Source organism: Sturnira hondurensis, unplaced genomic scaffold (assembly GCF_014824575.4).
Source record: "Sturnira hondurensis isolate 20B ecotype Veracruz unplaced genomic scaffold, ASM1482457v3 Scaffold0003801, whole genome shotgun sequence".
Lineage (NCBI taxonomy): Eukaryota > Metazoa > Chordata > Mammalia > Chiroptera > Phyllostomidae > Sturnira > Sturnira hondurensis.
In genome coordinates this window covers 227,148-251,896 of record NW_028076432.1, presented here as the reverse complement: position 1 = coordinate 251,896, position 24,749 = coordinate 227,148, and the positions used below count along the sequence as shown (strand labels likewise).

Below are 24,749 nucleotides of genomic sequence, written 5' to 3'. Positions count from 1 at the left end.
GCCTCTTGCACACCCGCTACTGGGGACCTGCTCTGCAACCCAGGCATGTGCCCTGACTGGGAATCGAACCTGCAACATTTTGGTTCACAGGCCAGTGCTCAATCCACTGAGCTACACCAGGCAGGGCGGGAAAGTTGTTTATTCTGTCTCTAAAATATCTGTTTCTATCCGCTGTTGAACCTACTCCAAAGAAGCTTTCACCTGCTATTTCAACAACATGCCAGAACCAACAAGGACTTCTATCCACACTGCTACACACAATGGTCAATTCCCAGATGACATCTTACCTCACCACTAGCATTTCACAAAGACAGCCCCTCCCATATTCTTAAAAGACTCATTTACTTGGCTTCTGATCACCATTCTCCTTTGGTTTTCCTCCCTGGCGGGTGCTTCCTCATCTTCTCTATCTTTAAATGTTAGAATTACCCAGAGCTGAGTCACCAAAAATCATACTCCAGATGGCTTTAAATACCATCTATATGTTGATAATTTCCCTATTTATATCTCCATCTTGGACTTTTCTCTTGAGCTCCAGAAGTTTATCTAGAGCCTCTAACTCAAACTCTTCATGTGGGTGTCCAGCAGCTATCTTAATATGACCCAAATCCATAATCCTCCCGGATTAGTCTGTTTGCCTTTGCTCCTCTATAATCTTCCCAATCTCAGAAAAGTAAAGCTTCACCTTTTCAGATACTCAGGCCAGATACTTCATGTCTCTCAAATGCTATCATCTTCAGTTCAGTCTCTCATCAAATCCTGCTAGCTAAGTCTTCAAATGTATCCAGATCTTTCCTTCCTGCTACTACTACCCAGATTCCAACCACCTTCACTTCTGATGTGGATTCTTTTCATTACTTTCTAATCTTCCTGTCTACCCTTTACCCCTTGGTCAACATAGCAAAGAGAGTCTGCTCCAACTAACATCCCTCTTATGGGGACTTGCAACCAAGATGGAGGCATAGGTAGATATGCTTTATTTCCACACACAACCAAAAGAAGGACAACAACAAATTTAAAAACAGAAAACAACCAGAACTGCCAGAAAAGAGAACTATATGGAAGTCTGACAACCAAGGAGTTAAAAAATAAATATTCACCCAGACTGGTAGAAGGGGCAGAGACAGGCACCAGGCAGGCAGAGAGGATTCCAGACAAGCCAGTGGCTGGCGGACCTGGCCAGTGAGACCGGGTGGTCCCACATTCACTTATGGATAAACTTGGAGGAACAACTGGGGAGTGTGCAACCCAGGGTTCCATCATAAAAAAACTACAGCCTCAGAACCTCTGGCTGTAAAAACCTGTGGGGGTTGCAGTGTTAGGAGAAACCCCCAGTCTCATAGGTTAGTCTGTTGGAGGGACCCACCAGGTCCTAGAACATACACAAACCAACTCACCCTGGAATCAGCACTAGAAGGGCCCAATTTGCTTGTGGGTAGTGGGGGAAATGACTGAAAAGTGGGGTGATGGCCAAGCAAACAGCATTGTACCCTCTGTGACCCCTCCTGCCACATGTAGCACCACAATGCCAGGAAGTGGGTGGCCCCACCCTGGTGAATACCTAAGGCTCCACCTCTTACAATGTAACAGGTGCCCCAAAACAAAAAAATATGGCCCAAATGAAAAAACAGATCAAAACTCCAGAAAAAGACTAAGTGAAACAGAGAGATCCAAACTATCAGATGCACAGTTCAAAACACTGGTAGTCAGGATGCTCACAGAAATGATTGCGTATGGTTGCAAAATAAAGGAAGAAGTGAAGGTTATACAAAGTGAAATAAAGAATATATACAGAGTACCAACAGTGAAGGGAAGGAAACCTGGACTCAAATCAACAATTTTGAACACAAGGAAGAAATCAACATTTGACTGGAACAGAAGGAAGAAACAAGAATTCAAAAAAATGAGGAGAGGTTTAGGAATCTCTGGGGCAACTTTAAACATTCCAACATCCAAATGATAGGGGTGCCAGAAGAAGAAGAGAAAGAACAAGAAATTGAAAACTTATTGGAAAAACAATAATGAAGGAGAACTTCCCCAACCTGATGAAGAGAAGAGACCTGCAAGTCCAGGAAGCTCAGAGAGTCCCAAATAAGTGGGACCCAAGGAAGCACACACCAAGGCACATCATAATTACATTACCCAAGGTTAAAGAGGAGAGAATCTTAAAAGCAGCAAGAGGAAAGGAGAAAGTTACCTACAAAGGAGTTCCCATAAGACTACCAGCTGATTTCTCAAAGGAAACCTTGCAGGCAAGAAGAGGCTGGAAAGAAGTATTCAAAGCTATGAAAGGCAAGGACCTACATCCAAGATTACTCTATCGAGCAGAGCTATCATTTACAATGGAAGGGCAGATAAAGTTGTTCCCAGAAAAGGTCAAGTTAAAGGAGTTCATCATCACCAAGCCCTTATTATATGAAAAGTTAAAGGGACTTACCTAAGAAGAAGAAGATCAAAACTATGAACAATAAAACAACAACAAACTCACAACTATCAACAACTGATTCTAAAAACAAAAAAACAAACTAAGCAAACAAGTAGAACAGGAACAGAATCACAGAATGGAGATCAAGTGGAGGATAATCAGCAGGGAAAGGGAGGGGACAGAATGGGGGGAAAGGTACGAGGAATTAGAAATATAAATGGTAGGTAGGAAATAGACAGGGGCAGGGGAGAGGTTAAGAATAGTACAGGAAATGGAGAAGCCAAAGACCTTATATGTACGACCCATGGACGTGAGTTAACGGAGTGGGGGATGCTGGTGGGAGGGCAGTGCAGGACAAAGAAAATGGGACCATTGTAATAGCGTAATCAATAAAATATACTTAAAAATTAAAAACTATAAAAAATAAAATCCCTCTTGTGGCTTTAGCATCTTAGTATAAATGCCGAAGTCCCTAAAATAGTAAGCCCCAGCCTCATCCAGTCAGAAGGTGCAGTGGCCTACTTCGAGTGCTCAGTTCAGTTCCATGAAAACGTCCTCACCATCTTTCAAGTGGCCCCAAGGTGGCCTTCAGCAGCCACAGCCAAAACTTCTGGAGGCAGATTAGCCACGACTTTTGCATGGTGACCTCACTGTTCGGAGCCCTCCCTGCCAGACCAGCCCAGCAGTGCAGAAAAGAGCTAGGTCCTGACCTTACACCAAGGTGGCAAGGAATAGACCCAACTCCAGCCCTGGACTGCACTCCTCGAAGCCATCATTGTAGCCTGGCACCGCCTCACAGTTGGTTGTTCGTGGGGCTGCACATTTAGGACCTGGGCTTCCTAGAACCATCCTGCCTAAGCCTGCAATCTGCCCCTTCCCTTCTCTTCCTGCTCATCCCGGTGGTAACTGTAAGAACTAAAATGTCGAGACTTCCAGCCAAGATGGAGGCATAGGAGGAAACACTTTGTCTCCTCCAACAACCAAGTTTAGAGACAACAAAGTTTTAATAACAAAAACACAACCAAAACACAGAGAATTGAACTGTATGGAAGTCCGACAACAACGGACCATTCAGCCAGACCTGTAAGAGGGGCGGAGTCAGCGGCCAGCGGAGTGAGGTTGCACAGGAAAAAGCCTGTGGACCCAACCAGGCGCACAGGCAGTCCTTGGCAGATCCCAGGTGTGGGGTGGCAACGGGCGGACCCAGTAGGGGCGTAAGGCAGCTGGCTGACCACAGTCAAACATTCGGATGAAGATAAACCAGGCAAAGAAGCGAGCAGTGAGACAAACCGCACAGGTTAGGGCCCCAGCGATGGGAATTAAAGCCTAAAAGCACCAATTGGAAAAACTTTCGGGGTTGAGGTGCCTGGAGAAGCTCCCAGGCTCACAGAGAGTTTGTTGGAGAGACCCACAGGGTCCTAGAGGGTGCACAGGCCCACACACCCAGGAACCAGCACCGGGGGGACCTGGTTTGCTTGTGGGAAGCAGCACAGGGGACTGAAATCAGAAAGAGAGCGGAACAAGCCCCATTTCCCCTCTCTGACCCCACCCTAACATACAACGTCACAACCCAGTGACTGGGTCGCCCTGCCCTGGTGAACACCTAAGGCTCCACCCCTCATACGGAACAGGAACAAACAGACCAAAATATTATGGATCAAGAAGACCAGCTCAAAGCCCCAGAGCCAATACTTCTAAGCGACCAAGAGATAGCCAGCCTATCAGATGCACAGTTCAAAACACTGGTGATCAGGATGCTCACAGAACTGGTTGATTTTAGTCACAAATTAGAGGAACAAATGAAGCCTAAACTAATTAAAATGAAGGGAAATGCACAGGAAACCAGTAGTGATGGGAAGGAAACTGGGACTCAAATCAAGGGAGTGGACCAGAAGGAAAAAAAATGACCAAACAGAAAAGTATGAAGAAACAAGAATTCAAAGAAATGAGGAGAGGCTTAGGAACCTCCAGGACATCTTTAAACGCCCCAACATCCGAATTATAGGGGTACCAGAAGGGGAAGATGAACAGCAACAAGTGGAAAACTTATTTGAACAAATAATAAAGGAGAACTTCCCCCATCTGGCAAAGGAAATAGACTTCCAGGAAGTCCAGGAAGATCAGAAAGTCCCAAAGAAGTTGGACCCAAGGAGGAACACACCAAAGCACATCATAATTACATTAGCCAAGACTAAAATGAAGGAGAGAATCCTAGAAGCAGCAAGAGATAAGGGGACAGTCACTTACATAGGAGTTCCCATCAGACTGTCAGCAGATTTCTCAAAAGAGACCTTACAGGCAAGAAAGGACTAGGAAGAAGTATTCCAAGTCACGAAAGACAAGGACCTACATCCAAGATTGCTCTATCCAGGAAAGCTTTCATTTAAAATGGAAGAGCAAAGGCCTGGCTGGTTTAGCTCAGTGGATTGAGTGCAGGCCTGCAAACCAGAGTATCACGGTTCGATTCTCAGTCAGGGCACATGCCTGGGTTGCAGGCCAGCTTCCAGCAGGGGACACACGAGAGGCAACCATACACTGATATTTCTCTCCCTCTTTCCTTCCCTTCCCCTCTAAAGATAGATAAATAAATTTTTAAAAATGGAAGGGCAGATAAAGTGCTTCTAAGATAAGGTCAAATTCAAGGAGTTCATCATCACCAAGCCCTCATCACCAAGCCCTTATTATATGAAATGCTAAAGGGAATTATCCTAGAAAAAGAAGATAAAAAATATGAACAGTGAAAGGGCAGCAAACTCACAGTTATTAACAACCACACCTAAAACAAAAGCCAACTAAGTGGACAGCTAGATCAGGATCTCCATAGAAATGGAGATCACATGGAGGGTTAGCAACAGGGGAGTGGGAGGAGGAGAAGGGGGGAGAAGGTACAGAGAATAAGTAGCATGGACGGTAGGTAGGTAGAAAATAGGGGGGAGGGCAAGAACAGTATGGGAAATATAAAATCTAAAGAACTTGTGACACATGGACATAAACTAAAGGGGGGATGGTGGGGGAGGAGGTGTACAAGGTGGAGGGGAATGAAGCGGGCGATGGGACAATTGTAATGGCATAATCAATAAAATATATTAAAAAGAAAAAAAGAACTAAAATGTCATAGCTTGTTAAAGAACAAGCTTTCAAGAAGTCTGTCTTTGTCTTTATCTGTTATTACCTACCGTTTTCCTTGTTCACTCTGCTCCATCCACTGGGCTTATTCCCGTTCCTACATCACTTTTAGAGCATTACTGAGCCTGGCGTTTAGACTTGCTGCTTCCTCTGGGCCACTTTTCCCCAGTTATCACCAGGGCCAACCCCTCATTACCTCACAGTTCCTTTTTTACAATATCTAATATGTGGTCCTCCTTGTAAAAGAGCTACTCCTTATTTCCTTGGCTCTCACACCCCACAGTGGTGCTTCAAGTTTTCTTACACTATTTATAATTATATGAAGTGCTAGTACTTGTTTATTTACCTTTTGCCTGCCCTCCACCTCTGCCCCACTAGAACAGAACCTTCAGGAGAGTTGAGATTGTGCCTGTTGTGTGCACTGTTGCTCCCCAGGGCCTAGAGCAGGGGCTGGCACAGGGGCAGGCACTCAATAAATATTTGTGGGGTGAATGATTGAGTGAATTTTGAAAAGGTCATTATAAGGTGCTACAGAAGCATAAAACAAAGGGGCCAACCCAGGCCAAGGCAACAAGGAATGAGGAAGGCAACAAGGAACAAGTTCCTTTCTTGAGGAACTAGCAACCTGAATGTAACGAAGACTTTTGCCAGGAAAAGTCTTACCAGGAAAAAGAGTTTGCCAGGAAAATGGAGGAAGAGGAAGGGAAGGTGTTCCCCACAAAAGGAACAACATTGCCAAGATCCCAACTTTATTGGTTCATTCAACAAATATTTACTGAACACCTGCAATGGTCAAGGCTATGTTCTTGGCACTTTGGCATAAGGAGTAAAGGGGAAAGACCACATACAAATAGATATCGGATAAATGGTTAGTTTATCAAAAAAGCTATAGAAACATATCTGGACCATTATGATCTTGTGAACCAATGTCACCCCAATACATTTAATAAAAACTTAACTGGTTTTTAAAAATCTGGGATAGAGAACAGAAAATGATGGAAGAAGACTATTTAAATGTGGTTGATAATATTTCCAAGGAGGTAAAGTTTGAGCACAGAACAAATGAGGTTCAGGATGTGTCGTTATTTGAGGAAAAATCATCCCAGGCAAAGGAACAGCAAATTCAGGAAGGTATGTTTACAAATGGAAAGAAGTGTAAAACACTGGCTAGAAAGAGGGGGGAAAAGGGAGGCTGAGAAGAAAATTCCAGAATCCCACTCTAGAAAACCCAGTCAGCCAGCTATACAGAGAATGTTGGACAATGAGAAGCCCCTGAAGAGTTTAGTTTACTGAATGGCATCATCAGATTAATATCTCAGAAAACCAAAGCCAAACATAAGCCTCAGGCCCATTACTGGATATTTTAATATGTAACCCACAACAGGTTCCTTTCAGGTTTGACAGTCATTTCCGTATAAGCCTACTGCACCAAATAAAGTGAAAATGGTGTTAAGTAATTTTTCCTGTATGTAACGGTTTGTAAAAAGAAGTCTTTCGGCTCTTCAAAATATTGATATAATTTAATGTCTTTCTATATTTTAAAAGAATTTATTTATTTTTTATTAAATTCATTGGTGACATGGTTAATAATAGGATTATATAGGTGCCCAGTACACATTTCTATGATGCACGATCTGTACATTGCAGTGTGTGCTCACCACCCAAAGTCAAATTGTCCTCTGTCACCACATCTCTGGCCCCCTTTACCCTTTACTACCCACTCCCATGCCCTTCCCCCGGTAACCACCATACTGTCTGCCTCTATGAGTTTCAGTTTTATATTCCGCATAGAGTGAAATCATGTGGTTCTTAGCGGTTTCTCACTGGTTTATTTCGGTTAGCTTAATATGCTCAAGGTCCATCCATGATGTCATCATCACAAATGGCAGTGTATCCTTTTTCTCATGGCTGAGTAGTATTCCATTGTGTAAATGTACCACATATTTTTTTCATTTTTGAATTCTAAAGGTACATTTCCTTCTTTTTTGGAGATTTTATTTATTTATTTTTAGAGAGAGGGGAAGGGAGGGAGAAAGAGAGGGAGAGAAACAGCAATGGGTGGTTGTCTCTCATGCGCCCCCCACTGGGGACCTGGCCCACAACACAAGCATGTGGCCTGATGGGGAATCAAACCAGAGACCCTTTGGTTTGCAGGCCGGCATTTAGTCCACTGAGTCAAGGCTGCACCACATCTTCCTTATCCAATCCTCCATCAAAGGACACCTTGGTTATCTCATGTCTTGGCCACCATGAATGATGTTACAATGACCATTGGGATTCATATATTTTCATGAATAAACGTCTTCAAATTTTTCAGGTAGATACCCAGAAGAGGAATTCCTGGGTCACAGAGTAACTATTCTTAATTAAATCCTAATGTTATTTAAAAAGAAAAGAAGAAGAATCATTAGTTTGGTATAGAACCACAAAATATTCTGACTATCCAAAGCACAGAAAGAACAAAACTGTAGGAATCAGTTTAACTGACTTCAAATTGTATTAGAGAGGTATGATAATCAAAACAGCATGGTATTGTCAGAAAAAAAATGCACACAGAGACGAATGGAGCAAAATCGAGAGCCCAGAAATATCAACACAGGTATTTGGGCAAATGATTTTTGACAAAGGAGCCAAAAACACACAATGGAGAAAAGAAAGCCTCTCCAGTCAATGGTGCTGGGAAAATTGGAAAGCCACACGCAAAAGTATGAAACGAGATTACAGTCTGTCCTACTGTACAAAAATTAATTCAAAATGTATCAAAACCAAAATATAAGATATGAAACAATAAATTACGTAGAAGAAAACATGGTTACTAAACATATAGACCTCAGTTGTAAAAAATCTTCTTTTAGCATTCTTTCCCCACAGTTTTCAGTAATCTTTAAAAATTTTACCTATTTTTTGCATCACAGTCTTTTCTTATAGTTTCTATTCTCTTGAAATATATTTTAATAATTATAAATATGCTTATTGTATAGTCTCTTTTTAATTTGTGTCAAGATTTAGTTTTTCAGACATACCTTCTTCTCCCTGAATTTCTCTCCCCTCTGCCAGAAACACAGGGCTCATTTAGACTCTAGCTCATTGTGAGCACATAAATCAATGAGGTAGAACATCAATCAATGTTCTACCTCTTTCTGATGTGTTATTGATTGTGAGCGTGCCTTTGTCAGGAATTGTATATTCTAAGAGAAACTAATGTAGCTAGATGTTTCTGAAGGGTGCTGTCTTTTCATTTTACTTCCTTTAGTTTGCCCAAGTTTAGGATTTATTTTACCTAAGGTTCTTGAGAGAAGTTTTCCTGAACCAACTCTGGCATGGAGTCAGACTCCAAGCTACATAATGCAGTCCGGGGTGTGGTGATAGTGCAGATCTCACCCCTGCCCCTGCTCAGCCCGCAGCCATGTGCTTATTTCTAAATCCGAGACCACCTGACACCCTTCTTATCCCCCTCCCTCCACTTCTACAGGGTCTCAGCTCAATACCACTACCATTCGGGTCTTCACTTCCCTTTTCATTTCTGGCACCAGGAGATTACACTTTTCCATTTGCAATGTAAAACAACAATTTTTTTAAAAAATTTAAATCTTATCTAGCACATCTTAATGTTTGTAATGAGAGAGGCTCTGTGTTAGCTTAGCCTGCCATATTACAGACTCACTCAAATTAGTCTCTGAATTGGAATTTAATTTAAAATATGAGCAACAACAGAAAGACAGTTTGTCTGACCAAACAGTTGCTCAGATGTGCAAATAAGTAGCAAAAATTAGCCAGGCTGAGAAAATGCTTTCAAAGTCTGTCTTCCCAACTGGGAACAAAATATCTTACTCAACCAGGGTAGAGTGAATTAGCTCACACAAGATAAGTTAATGTCGCAAAACAGTAATAGTAAGGGGTATAGAAACCCATTAAAGTAAAGAGTGGAGCAAGCCCATGGCAGAGCGCAGGCAGAGGAGACACAAGGTGCCACACAGCTTGTATGAATTCAGCTAAAATTTTAAACAAATTAATGAAAGTCCAAATGTGAGCTAGCATGAGAGTGTAGAACGTCTGTTAGTAATTTTTACAGGATTTTTTCCACAGACTTTCACTGGGAGATCATGAGAAAGAATGGATCAGGATGAATACTAGAGGTGAAGACTCCTCACAACTGGGAGAAAGTAAAACCCTCTGTTCCAAGGGGAGATACAGAAAACAGACCTATTTCCAGGATCCTGTGCCAACACTATTAGTGGTCCCCTGCCACTGGGCAGGAAACTGTCCCACACAAAACGCTTCAAGCACAGGGACAGAACTTAGTCTAGTGGACCAAAGAGAGGCAGGATCACTGAGAAAGCCCCATCCTTGTGTCCCAGACACAGCGTCTTCCTGAGACTTGAGGTTGGGGCAGGACGGCAGATAAACCCTTTTGTCCCCCACCACAAGGCTAGTACGTACCAAGTAACAAGTGACAACAGCCTACCCTACCCATGCGGGAAGCAGGAGAGCAGAGAGAGAGCACCATCTGGGACATACGTCCCCAAGGAAGGCTGAAAGCTGACCATGCAGCTCCTCAAATCGTTAAATTAAGGATAAACAGAAAAGACATTTTCGTTTCTCCTATTTGAATGCTCTAAAAAAAAGCAGAGGTCAGTAAGAAGCATTTTCGGTGAGAGTCAGACAGTGATGAGTTTAGGCCTCACAGAACAAATGGCCTCTGTCGCAACTACTCAAAACAAGCCGCAGACGACACGTAAATGAAAGGACACGTTCCAATTAAACTTTAATTATGAACACTGAACTTTGAATTTAATGTCATTTTTATGTATCACAAAATAGTCTTCTTTTCGGTTTTTCAACCATTCATTTAAAAATGTGGAAAACAGTCTTAACTCAAGGATGGAGTTAGCCTGGGGGCTACAGCTCCTGCCCTCTGCTTAAAAGCAAAATTAATAGCAATGAATTACAGGTTTACTGCCTGGGTACAACAATAGTGCAAACAATGAGAAAAAGCAAGCAGTTTGCTATTGGGTATAAATCATATAATTTGAAAGAACATTGAGATAAATTCAACATATGTACCGTATTTTTTTAACTGTAAGACGCACATTTTCTCCCCAAATTTGGGAGGAAAATTAGGGTGCGTCTTATAGTCTGAATGTAGGTTACCTGGCTTGCTGTGCAAGGGTGGGAGGTGGGGGGTGGCCTATGTTATTTATGTTATTAAATATTTTACCATATTTTTGGCTTCAATAATTTTTTTCCTATTTTCCTCCTCTAAAACCTTGGTGGGTCTTATGGTCTGGTATGTCTTAAGGTCTGAAAAATCCGGTACTCTCCGCCCTAGGACAACCACTGCAAATGATTTAATTTAAAAAAGGACAAAGCAAGATTAGCAGAGTTCTACATCAAGATTAGACCAGTAAAATATTATCTGAATATAAAACAACCAAGTTAGAGCTGTTTTACATGATAATTTACAAAAACAACATCTCATCCTGAAAAAAAAAGGCAGGAAAAAACTTTAAGAAAAAAATGAAATGTATTTTCTTTTAAAGCTCTGAAAATAATGGAGAACAATCCAAGTAAAGAATGCCTGAAAACTTGTTCGTATATACAAGATGGGCATTTGCAAACCCAGGGGTGGCCTGTGGCTGGGAGAACGAAACTGAGCAGGAAATTAGGCATACCTTGTATCTGTGTACCACAAATCTTGTTTATGGCTAATTTGTTCAACTACTTAAGACCGGATTGCAAAGGCCAACAACACGTGATGATTGCTATAACAAATACCACAGACTAAGTGGCTTGAAAAACAAGACATTTATTTCTCACAATTCTAGAAGCTGGGAGGTCCAAGACTAAGGAGCCAGCAGGTTGAGCTTCTGGGGGAAATCCTTGTCCTGAATTGTAGACTTCTGCTTTCTGGAAGTGTCTTGATATGAGGGACAAAGAGCTCATTCTGGTTTTGTTTTGTTTTGTTTTTTTTGGTCTAAAGATACTAGACTCACCCTAAGGACCCACCCTCGTGACCTTACCCCATGGCCCCGCCTCCAAATTCTATCACATTGGGACTTGTGCTTCAGCATATGGATTTCAGTGAGACACAAACATTCAGTCAATATATACACCCAGTCTTTGCTAGTCCCAGTTTTAATTGGGATGCCAAACTGGAAATACTTAGAAAATGTGTGACATCAGAGAAATGAGTGTCTGCATGTCAGAGAATACCTCGTTTATCCAAAGGCATCTATCTGTCAACCCAACTAACTGAAAGAGGCCTGAGAACATGGAGTGATGCAGAATTGCCCTCTCAGCAATCAAAACAAGGATCTCGGCATCCCCTGAGCAGTATGTGTTAAGTTTTGCTGCCTGACTTGTTTTCATGTTCACCATTCCTTTACAAAGCCCCATTTTCTGGAGAATATAAGCTGCACCAAAGGAGGAAATGAATCCTCTATTTTTAGGTTAAATGTTTTAAAATTAATAACTTTTGGCTTAAAGGAGTAAGCTTTAATTATCTGTAAGTTTTACTCAAAAAGAACATTTCTTCTACATTCAATGCTAGACAAATATGGAGTTACTTTACTCAGTCCACTGAAATCTATTTGAAAACATCTCAAGGCATTTTAATGACGATGGGTAGGCAGAGAGTGATTATGCCCTTCAGGACATTTAGTCTGAGTCTTAAAGTGAAAATAGAAGTCACAGGCCCTGGCCAAGTCACATAATTGGTTACATCATTGTCCTGATATGCCAAGATTTCTGGTTCGATCCTTGGTCAGAGCACATAAAAGAATCAATCAATGAATGCATCAATAAGTGGAACAAACCAATATTTTTCTCTCTCTCCCCTCCCTCTCAAAAATCTAGAAATAAAAAAATTTTAAAAAAGAAGTCACAAATTTCTCTTCATACTTGATATTCAGGTTCTGCTACATTCCCATCTCCCTCTCACTTGTACTAACTGAATGCAATTACTGTGGGAAAAGGGGTTTGGAGGCACAATACATTATTACTTTTTCACTCCCTGTGTAAGCCTGTCAAAAGTCCCGGTCTGTGAAGGAGTTCTGCCGGTGCATTGCAGATCATTGACATCTGAATGCCACAGTCATTACCACTTCAGTCACCAGCATAGCATGGGAAGAAAGAAAAAAATATTGCTAGTATTTTCTTATAATTCTATCTATGGGCATTTTGACTTTTAGTACTAAGAAATTAATAACTGCCATGAATAATAAGCACAGCCATTCGTTAAATGCCTATTTTACAATAATTCTACTCGACTTTTCAAATTCATCACTTAATCTTTACTATGTACATTCCTTTTATAAGTATTACACAAAGCTCTTTCCCTTTTGTGCTTGGCAGCGGGCTGTCCTGTTGTGTCTCCTACCTGTCTGCCTGTTCTTTGAAGCTTTTGCAAGCACTTCTGAGTCTGTTTCCCCTTTCAAGTTCAAGTTCTTCAAGGCTTATTATAGACCCTGCTACACACCTATGCACTTGATCTACACGGCCTCAAGAATTAACCAACCTCAACGCCAATTGCTTTATTTATCCTCTTTCTGCCTCAGTCCCCACATCTTCAAAATACTAACGGCATCTGCTTCAAAGGTTTGTTGTGAGGACTAATTGAAATGAAACATGAAACGTGCTAAGCACAATGCCTGGCATGCAGTATATGTTCATTATGTGAGATCTGTTGCTAAAATACTCAAACTATGTTTATCATAAATTATCTGTTTAATGGCTATCTTCCCTAGACTGCAATTTAGGCCTTAGGGTAGGCCTATCTACCCTTAGGCCTTGATTTGGGACCTTGCACATAGTAGATTTTCATTCACTTCCCCTGACTGGCTAATTGAAGGACGAATTAAAGGAATGTATCATCATGCAAAGTGGGTATCTTTATTCCTATATTAAGAATGAAAGAAATATTGCCCTGGCTGGCGTAGCTCAGTGGATTGAGCGCGGGCCTGCGAACCAGAGGATCGTGGTTCGATTCCCAGTGAGGGCACATGCCAGGGTTGCAGGCTAGTTCCCAGCATTTCCCAGCAGGGGACGCACAGGAGGCAACCATACATTGATATTTCTCTCCCTCTCTCCTTCCCTTCCCCCTCTAAAGATAAATAAAAATTTTAAAAAAGAGAATGAAAGAAATAGTTTGGAGAGATTTAGCAATATTCTAAGCTTCCATAGGTAGTAAGCAGTAGAACTCCAATTCCAATCCATGTCTGTCTGTCGCACTTTCCATTTCTCGCACTGGGGAAAGTGCGTGCTCTGGGGAGAAGAGTTGAGGATAATCACTCATTACTGAGGACTTACTGTGGACTTGGCAGTGTTCCTAAGCACTTACACATGTTTTCTCAGTTCGTTTTTATAGCAACCTTAAAAGGTACAGACCACTACTACATTCAGTTTTGCAGCTGAACACTAAAGTACACAGAAGGTAGTAACAGGTCAAAGTTAAATAGCTAGTAAGAGACAGGTGTAAGCAGGATTTGAGCCCAGACGGCTGCCTCCAAAAGCTCACCTCCCTGCCTGGCCTGGAGCATGTGTGTCTATTTCAGAGTCTCGTGATGCTTCATAATTAAACAGAACCAAAAAGGATAAAAAGGTCACTCTTGGTTATATTTTCCCTGGTAACTATTTAGTATACTTTTGATATCTGCATATAAATGCAGAATTTATATAAGCACTAAAATTTACATACATTCTAATCCTAGTCCTAAACAATTACTGAATAGTCAAGTCTATCTGTAACAACTTTCCCAATTTGTCGCTCAACTTTTGCCTGTTTCCAGTAATCCAGTAATAGGATATTCACTAATTCCCAGAAGGCACTCATTCCAATTTTGAAGAGAATATATGTAGGGAATCTTTTTCTTAAATAAGAATCAGTCATCTTTTTTAAAAAAAGACACACAATTATTTATAGTTTTTATTTTTTTAAGATTTTATTTATTTATCTTTACGGGGGAAGGGAAGGAGAGAAGGAGAGAACTATCAATGTGTGGTTGCCTCTTATGAGTCCCCTGCTGGGAACTGGCCTGCCACCCAGGCATGTGCCCTGACTGGGAATACAACAGCAATCATGTGGTTCGCAGGCCCGCGCTCAACCCACTGAGCTACGCCAGCCAGGGCAAGAATCAGTCATCTTGTATCTTCTGCTCACTTCCCTGGTTTTAACCCTGAAACAATGCAATATTTGAAGACAAAACACTAATATATTCAGCACACATTTGAGCACTTAAATCTCAGGCACTGTGTTAGGCAATGGGAACACAGAGATGAACATAAATAGCTTATGGTGTTAGGGTGACAGCAGTGTAAAAGAAAAATTCAATCTTGTGTAGTAAGTGTTCTCCTGGAATTATGAAATTTAAAAAAGCATTATTGGAGCCCCAAGAAAGAAGTGATTTGGAGAAAGAGGGGGTTGGCAAATTCAGCCTGTGCACACAAAGGAAACTTTTTGTTTTGACCTCCAGGCATCTCCAAATGCTTCCTGCTTCTAGAGAATACTAAATAAACAGGTTCCCTGCCTCTTACTATAGTCTGAAGGCAACAAGCTTCATCTGTTCCTGCCCTCTGGCAGTAGGGTGGGCATACATGACTTCCCAGACTCAAAGAAGAAATAACTTTCACTGTTGCGTGGTCACTACATCAAGCCAATTCTAAGTACTTTATATCATTTACCTTATTTAAAGCCAGCATTCTAGGAGGTCTGTCCTATTTTTATCATTTCCCATTTTACAAATAAGAAAACAGATTTTAAATAGTGTAGGAACATTGGAAGTTGCAGAACTAGTAAATGAAAAAGCTGTGATTCAAATCCAGGCAGGCTGACTCAGGAATACCTGTTTGCCACAGCTACACCTGCCCCAGCCTAAGACTGGATCATGATGGCCTGACCTAGGTCTAGGGCCCATCTGAGGTTTCCAAGGTGCCTGAGTGGACTCCCGTGGGGCAGTGTTCACTGGTCAGTACAAACAAGGGAAGTGAATAGCCAAGGCTGGCTCCCTTTCTTTGCGAATGAATGAATGAAGACCACATCCATTTCTACTAAATTTTATCTGTTACTGTAACCTGAGGTTACAAAAAAAAATGGAGGCATTTTTGTTAAGCTATGTCACCAAACAAAAACTTACTAACCAAACTGCAGTTCAGCCTCTCCTAGGATTGGAACTTTAAACCAACCAATCTGGAAATTCCTGATCAAATCTGCCCGGTTAAATCTGCCTCGCCTCTCTGGAAGCCATCCCTAACTAAAATAATCTACTCCCTTAACTTAGTCACGCTCCTTCTGCCTATAAAAACCTTCCATTTTGTTCGACTCTTAACATGCCTTCCTAGTTGCTACACGAGATGCTGCCAGGCTCATGAGTCACTTAATAAATCTGATTAGATCTTTACATTTACCTGGTTGAATTTTGTTCTTTAACACTGTCACTCAAGCTAGGTACAATTTTAGAATGTTGATATGGTTAGTCAAATCGTTTCCTACTCCTCCTAGTTCTAGGTCACTTATAAAAAGTTTCTATTGCTCTTGTACAAAATACTTGGTGATAATGTTGAATAAGACAGAGAACTAAACTGCCTTGGCATTGTGTTTCAACCACTTGAAGCCCGAGACTGCAAACACCCCCTTCACACACCTACATATTTTCCACAAGGCTTCTACAAGAGTGGTGACGTCAGGAGAATAGCATGGCCATGGAACATACTTAAATTTCGACAAGTACTTGGGATCTCTAAGAATAGAGATCCCGAATACATAGGTTCTGTGGAATCACTATTCTCTTCTCTAAGTGCCAATATACCACTCCCCTATTAATATTGGCAGGGCAACTAAAGAGTTAACAATTTTTATCGTACTGATAGGCTTAAGTGACTACTACTGGTAGAAAGCATTCCACAGGAACTGGAATTCACAACTTACGAGAATCCTGGAGGAGGTCTACAAGCCATTGGGCCTTAGTTCCCCAGGGGGCCCTTCACTTCCAGGGAGAGGCAGATAAAGAATTGTTGATCAGCAGATAAAGAAGTACTAGGAAAATCTGCTGCAAGACTGCAACCCTTATCCAATTAACCTTTTCTCCAAACCCCTTGCCTACCCTTTCTTCTCCTTATAAAAATGTCAACTTCAGATATTAAGTTGTAACAGGCAACATGAACACTGACTTTTCCGGGTTTAATATACCTTAGCTCTTTCTGCCGGGTAGATTGGACCACAGTGTCCTAAAACAACGTTCTCACCTTTTTGGAAACCAAATTATTTGTCTACCAGCAATTACTGCTCTTCTCCAACATTCCTTAAAAATCGCTTTCAGCAGTCTCTCGGCTGTATTCTCCAAAATTCAGCTGTGATTTGATTTTTTTCCCATGTAATTTTGGGCTTTAAATCTTACTGCAATCCCGGGATTGCCATTATTCTATCTTTTGGGGGGAGGAGGGTAAAGAAAATTCTTTGACAGAAAAAAAAAACAGATTTCACATCGAAATATCTTAGCTATCACCACACTGGGCAAGTAAACAAAAATAGCAGAACCAGTTGAACTTGAAATAGCTACAGTGCTTCTAGAGGGAAATTACCACCAGTTTAAATTTTATGTCCTAGATTTCTGTTCATGACAAATAACTAAGTAAAACTGCAAAATAATTTCCAACTCAACATAATTTTTCCAAGTCATCTTGTACCATATTTATTTTTATTAGGCAAGTCTTCAAATCCAGCTAGAATATTACTTAGTAAAGCTCAATCATCAATCATTGATGTGATCAATATGACTTTGTTAAGCTTACGCTCACATTTGCAAACACAGAGTGATTTCAAATTAAATCTTCTCTAATCTCTTTATGGGGACAGAGCTCTATGGGTCATCCATTTGTGGTTAATAAAATAAGATGGAGGGGGTGGGTGGGGCAGAGACAAGCAAGGGAGAGGAAAATTTGGGACAACTATAATTGAACAACGATAAGAAAATTTAAAAAAGAAAAGTAATAAATGGTTTTGGATATGAAAAAAATAAGGTGTGTTAGTGTAGCTGGTGTGTGTGTGTTGGGAAGTGGAATAGTCTGCTAGGGCTGCACCCAAGTTTTTTTTTTTAATATTTTATTTATTTATCTTTAGAGGGGAAGGGAAGGAGAGAGGAAGAGAAACATCAATGTATGGTTGCTTGTCGTGCATCCCCTGCTGGGAACTGGCCCCTGCCGGGAACTGGCCTGCAACCCAGGCATGTGCCCTGACTGGGAATCGAACTGCGATCGTGTGGTTCGCAGGCCCTCGCTCAATCCACTGAGCTACACCAGCCAGGGCCCAAGTTTTTTTTTTAACCTTTTCGGTTGTGTTCTGGCATTACCTTGCCTGGCTTAATTAGCAACTTAAGACAGCACCTGTATTCAAGCACTGGAAGCAGTGCTATGGACGCCAGCACCAGCATCTCACCTCTTTTCCTGGCCCTGGAAAGCCTTCCACTTTTAGAGGTCTACTACTATATACCCACAGAGGCAAAGTGATAACCAAAGATCACCACTGCTTTTGCTTGGTTGCAAGGTGAAAAGGTATTCTGGGTTTTTTGCATTAAGAATAAATCTCAGGATCCTAGGTCTAGCTAAAATTAATTTCATTCATTCATTCAACCAATGAACAAATTGTCAAGTTTGTCAACTATATGCCAAACACAGTGTTGGGCTCTACCTCTCTAACCTAATGAAAACTATATCCTGGCAGAATGATATCAAGGCTTAAAAAAAAAAGAGCTGTGAGAGGTATTGGCTTTGCACCTGTAATACAATCCCTAATATCCAGTATGCATCTTCTCATTTGGTAATACTCAGTAAATGGTCTTTTTTTCGTACTAAAAAGCCTAAGCCCTAGCTGTGATCCCTGAAAAAGCAACCAAAAGCAAAAGTATAATTTCATAAATGACCAGACCACACCAAATCCATCTCAGGGCTTGGATGGCTGACACAAATTAGAAGGTATTCACTAGATTTATTTTTCTTTTTCTGGAAGGTCTATCATTAAATTTCTCAGTTTCAAAACTGTGCATAAGACTCTCATTAGATGTAAAACACCTTTTTAAAAAATAATCAAAAGTCTTTGGAAATTTGGGTCCTTCTTTTTCCAATTTTTCATTATCAAAGACAGAAAAAGGTAAATCTGACAGAACTCTGACTCCTGGAAAATGCTCTGGAAAAACCCCAATATTGACTTGTTTAATGTTCAGTGATTCCTAGAGAATGTTGAGAAAGCAAGCAAGCACTTAATGTTTGTGAACCAAAATATGTCTGGCTGCGGGTGTGAGAAGGCTTTAGGACAGGAGCCACAAAATGTAACCATTCCCTTTCCTGCCCGTCACCATCACCAAGGGGTACATCTTTAAACAATGTAGAACTAGCTTAATTTTTACTTTCCTTCTTCCTTAAACTCTCCTCATTTTACATATAAATATAAAGAGGAGAGATGAACGAGGGTTTTTGGAATGTGAGCAAAAGCAATTTTCGGCAAATACAGATTTTATAAGAACTGGTGTTCCAGCTTATTAGAAAACCTATGGGCTGCCCAAGGCTTGAATTTGCAGATACATAAAGTAATGAGCTCTGCATGTCTCGAAAAGTGAAAAGGGAAGAGAGAAAAATTTTAATGTATCGCAAATTCTATGAAAAGTGTGGCACCATGGGATTTGCATTTGCATTCAATTTTTGCTCTCATGTTATTTCTTTTCCATAAGGTTGAAACCTACACAATAAAAGCTTTGGTTTTATATTAAATTTTTTTAAAGAACAAAAGTTTTATTTTTTTAAAAAAAGGGGAAACACACCAAAAGTTACTTAATCAATATTTTAATTTAGGACATTTTGGAGCTAAAAAAAAATCGAGATCCGTTTACATTTATGCAAATTATGAAACGTGACTAAATTCACAGAAAAGTTGGATAACTGTTGACATTAATAATTTGTTTTATGTAATAAGCACCAAATGCAGATTGTAAGCTACTGATCATTTCATAAGCAAAGTCTCAAATATTAAGATAACACAATATCAATTACTCCTAGAAATTATTTTAATTATCCATTTTCTCCAAGAATTGGTTTTGTATTATTTCTTTATAAGCCATTTTTTTAAAAGCCAGTCTGCTTAAAGTTTAAGGGAAATGCTAGAGGAAGTAAAATTTTGAGGAATTCTCTTCTATTACGTTTTTCTGACCTTGAGCTAGAAAGTGAAGGAGGTTTGGAGCTATTGGACTCAAGAAAGTGCCTAAATCCATGAAGTCTCCTACATCATGAAGTAGTCCCACGTTCTTTGTTATGAAGGTTCTAAGTGTCATAGATTGTACCCTGCTTTGACCCCTGGAGTTTAACTGAAGGTCATTTCTGATTTTAGAGACTAAAATCTGGGCAAACTAACCACTGCTGGAGGGAAGAATCACTGTGAACATTTTAAATTCTGGAATTGAAGATTCCACACTAATCTCCTTATCAGCATCTTCTCCTTGCCACATGGTACTTTCAAATGCTACTTTCTACATCACTGCCTAACATGAAATATTAGACTGAAAATGACTATCTCTCCTATTATTACTCGTTGGATTCAATAAGTAAATTCATGCATAGTGATATGTAAATTACAGCACTCATCATATCTTTGAAAATCTAAGTACAATATATGCTGTTTTAGCCTAGGAAAAAGAAGGAACAAGCTGATCTGCAGATTTTTTTGGTATGCTTAATAACCAAATTTCTACCCCAGGATAGATTAGTTAGAGTGTTATTGTTTCTTGGTAATTTTTTTCAATTGCATTGGTATAGATGTATCAAACAAATGGTAGGTGAGTTGTACATGTGGAACTGCTTTTATGTGTATTCTTCCCTCTATGCAGAATACCTTTTTCCTACGGATCTCATTAATACAGCAGAACTGTTTAATTTTGCTTCCTCAGTGAGCCTTCTTTGACCAACACTATCTAAATCAGTCCTCCCCTATTATCCTCTATCCTTGAGTCAGTTTCTTATCTTGCATGCACTTCAAGTTTTCAACTCATCTAAATGCTTTGTGTAAGTTGCATCATCTAACCCCTAGCTATCAATTTCTCACATCCCAGTTTCCATGACTTTCCCCTGTGCTCTCTTCAAGCCAATTTCTCTGATGGTTGCAGGATGTACATGGAGGTTTTCTCCTGAGCACATCTGCAAAGTCTGCTTCCTAAGTTGCTTCAGGTCTCCTCTCCAATGTCACCAAACCAGAGGGCCACCTTTGACTATCATATTTCAAACAGTAGCCCCGTTACTTTCCTTGATGCAGTCTTATTTTTCACACTAGCACTTAGAGTTGGATGTGTGTGTGTGTAGTGTGCGCCTCTCCATTAGCATGTAAACTCCAGTAGACAATGTATATTGCTCATTAGTACTGCCACACTGCTTAAAACGGGACTTGCCATAGGCTGTCACTCAATACTTATTTGTTGAACTCATTAATTAATTCCTTACTTACTATTCCTTACCCACTAGACTCTTAAGAGCCATGAAAGCAGGAAAATGGATTCTTGCATTTCTATAGCATGTTGTATACAGTAGGTGATAAGTAAATAATTAAGGAATGAATGGTGTGTGTGTGTGTGTGTGTGTGTGTTTAGATTTCTTTCCAGGCAGACTCCAATTACCACAAAGACTAGAATCGTGTCTGTTCAGCTCACCAATGTATGCCAGTCCCACAGCAGTGTCTCACACATAGTAGGGACACAATAAATAAGTGAAGAATCCCCAGGACTGGGATCCAAACAAGTAGGAAACTACTCCCAAGGTTGATCTGAAGTCTCAGTGAAGATGCTACAAAAGAACTTGCTCTCAAATTATGTATTAATATTCCGATTTGCTGAGATGCCCAGGTGGGGTTTTGTCCAACATCTTTCCTTCCTCTCCTCAGCCCACCTGCTACAATCCCCCTTAGTCAATAATCATAGTCTTGGTGAGCTATGGTTACTGATGGGAATCGTCCAGCACGTTAGGGAAAAGGAAAGGTTAACAACTACTGGCCTGTGTTTTCACTGCCATCCTTCCCAGGGCCAAACTGTTGTGAACCTATAAACTATATACCTCAGTACACTGCTAGATCCCTATTGTTTAACAGTGCTTAACTTACTGCAGTCCTTGGTTCACGTGCACTAACTTACATTAAATTATTTTTTCTACTGTGATCAGGGGGCATGTCAGGCACTGAGAATACAAAGATGAGAATACATACAGCTCCCTCAAGGAACTCTATTCAACAAGGAGAGACATGCCACAGAGTGTGAGAAATGTTTTGACGGGGCTAAAACAGCAGGTGACCTCTAAGCACATCAAAAGGCATCCAAACAAGGTGGGAGACTGGGGTGATCTGGAAATGCTTCCAGTAGGTGACCAGAAACTGAGTCCTAATTTTCATTAATCAAATTAAAGCTGCACAGTGTCAGAATCACCTAAGTGAAACTCCTTAAGCAGCACAGAGGAAACCTGATGCTCCAGGAGACTACCTGCCTCACCCAGAGTATCAGAGTTACAATGAGGACCCAGATAAGTCCTACTGGGCTTTGTCTGAGACCTCCCCCCCTTTTTTTGGGGGGGGAGGATATTTTTCAGAACTCTTTATTTCACCAGTTTAATGATACAATTAATTAATTATATTTTAATAGAGAGAAAATATTTTTATGTAATGACTTCATGCATAGCAGTGCTGCCAATAACCATCATCAGTAAATTACAGACTTTGCAGGGAGCTGCTGGTGAATTTATTCAGATGTGATCACTGTCTCTCCTCTCTAGCCTCTTGAGCTATCACTACATGAAACTAATCACGCTGGGAAGGACGGGTACAGTCTGGCTGTGAACAAGAACCAACTTTAAGAGTAGATCTTAATCAGATTGCACTTCCTCTTCACACTGAGGGAGGCATCGAAGGGTTAAGGTAAAACCAAAAAGTGAAATACTTCCAGCAGGTAGTAGTATATAAAATTGCTCAGGTATGGATTTTCTTGGATTATTTCTTTCTTTCTTTGTTCCTAATGTAGTTGTTTCACTTGAAATCTTTAAAGACTGATTTCGTATGGGACAATGTCAAAGTTCATCACATTAAAACAGAAATACTTAGGAAATCCACAATTTCTCGTAGCTTGTCACCTGGCTCTTAGATGTACCCTGCTTAGTGCCGGTGATGATGATGGGTGAAACCATGGATTACACAGTAGATTTCTGAGTTAACTACTGTTATCAGTTTACTAGTGTGCCAATCAACATTTCCCAACATTAAATCAATCTTTTTTTTCAACTCTTACCTCCAAGTAATGTTGCTATGAGCACCACATAACATCTGTCTGGCGCCAAGAGACTGCGTTAAAGTCGCCCACTCTCTCTCTAAATTCAAAAAAACAACCTCACTGGCTTTTCCACTGTACTCGCAGCAGGATGCTCTCCTGCCTTGCCCTACAGCCCGGTTTCATCCGCTATAAAGAATATTTTTAGAGGCACTTCGAACTAAATCATTTTCGTCTGAGCACATCATTAATTACCAATGGCTGTCCGGGGTCCTAAACCCGACCGCTAGGGACGGGGACAAGCAGGTGTCCTCCGCTGCAGAGTCGTGGGACTCGAGCGCCTTCACAATTGGACGTCGGAAGCCAGAAAAGAAACCCGAACACACGGGGGCAGGTATAACCCCTCACAGGTGCAGCAGACAGGCCCGCATCGCAGAGGAGGTCTCCAACGTCAGGCTTGGAGAGGAAGCAAACACTGCTCTCCGAGTAAGTCACAGAGCAGGACCCACAAGGTCGCAGGTCAAAAGTTGAATTTCAACCCAGGCGGCGCTGCGTCCCAGCACGTTCCGCAGCCCGGACACCGCAGTGGCGCCGGATAGAAGAGAACGATGCTGGCCGGGGCAGGAGAAACTGAGGGTTGCAACAGCCTGAGAGCTCACGACAGCGGGGCCAAAACGGCCCCCTTCGCCTTCGAAGCGCGGAGCCAGGAAGAACCGGACCCGGCAGCTCGCGCCCTGCGTTGCCCTGTAGTGGAAGGTAGCTCCCTGCCGCCGCAGCCCAGCCGCCGTGCGTCCGGGCACCGCTACCCGGGGTGCGCCTTGTCCGCCCCCGGGCGGCTGCCTGGGCAGCCGCCGCTGGACCAACCATCGTCCCCCAGCGCCGAGACAAACTTCCTCTTTTCTGGGTCTCCGGCCGCGCTCTCCGGGTCTTCGGCTGTAGACGCCCCCACCCGGCACGGGGAGCTTCCTCCCTACCCCTCCGCAACCCCCGGCCCCGGCGCCTAGCGGTAGCCGCGCAACGGCTCCAACAAAGCCGGCGGCCCGGAGGCGACCTGGACAGGGGCCGGGAGTAGCGGCTGAGGTTGCCAAAGCCCGGCGAAGGCTCACCTCGACCGGGCGAGTGCAGCGGGGACGTGGCGGGCAGAGAAAAGGGAAGAAAGTATCCCCTCTCGGGGCGAACGCCCTGCCTTCTTCGCTGGTCCTCGCTCGCTCTGCTCCCCCTGCCCGAGCGCGTCCGCCTGTCCGGGTGGCAGTTGGCAGGGACAGAAGGGGAGGTAGAGGGGACGCAATGGCCTGGCGGGAGAGCCGCTCCCTTACCTCTGTCCAGAGTGAGCGGCTGGACCACTGTCAATGTCGCCATGTCTGCCTTGGGAGCCGAAGTGACGCTCGGCTTCAGCAGCAGCAACCGCTTGTAGTGAGAAAAAGAGGAGGAGATTGGGGGCGGGGGTGGAGAGGGAAGAAGGAAAGGAGGGGGAGGAGGAGGGAAGGTGGCGGTGGTGGAGGAGAAGAAAGCTTGGGTGGGTCGGCAGCCAGATGGAGACGCAACTGTTTCGCTGCGGGCAGACCTTCACATGCGGCGGGAAGCTGAGCAGGTAGCGGAGAGCGAGAGCAGCCCTGGCTGCGGAAGGAAGGCTCTGCCCTGGAACTTCGCTGTTCCACCCGAGGAGCGCTACTCGGGTGTCGTTGCTGGTGTGTTGCTTCCTTTCAACTTTCCAGTCAAACAAAATGCTCAGACTGTATGAGGGAAGGAGGTAGAGAGATGAAATTTTTTCAGATTAAGAGAAATTGCCAAACCTGTAATCCCATCCCCTGGAGAGAAAATGCTTCTAGTTCAGAAATGTTGGAATTTAATTACAGTTGCTGTTAATTTCTGTTAAGGCTTTTTTTTTTTTTTTGGAATGTTGACGTTTACAAAGGTTTAATGTA

At 42.0% G+C, this 24,749-nt stretch overlaps 1 protein-coding gene across 2 annotated transcripts in view; it reads right to left on the bottom strand.

Annotated features, from left to right (window-relative positions):
• LIN7A (lin-7 cell polarity scaffold A) overlaps nt 1–24,223 on the bottom strand; it is a 153,204-nt gene extending 128,981 nt beyond the window's left edge. Inside the window, exon 1 of one of the 2 annotated variants that reach the window (XM_037042807.1) lies at nt 24,141–24,223. The gene's annotated coding sequence lies outside the window, so the exon portion shown is untranslated. The remainder of the gene's footprint in view (nt 1–24,140) is intronic. The other variant, XM_037042808.1, reaches the window with a different exon arrangement.
• Nucleotides 24,224–24,749: the final 526 nt, after the last annotated feature.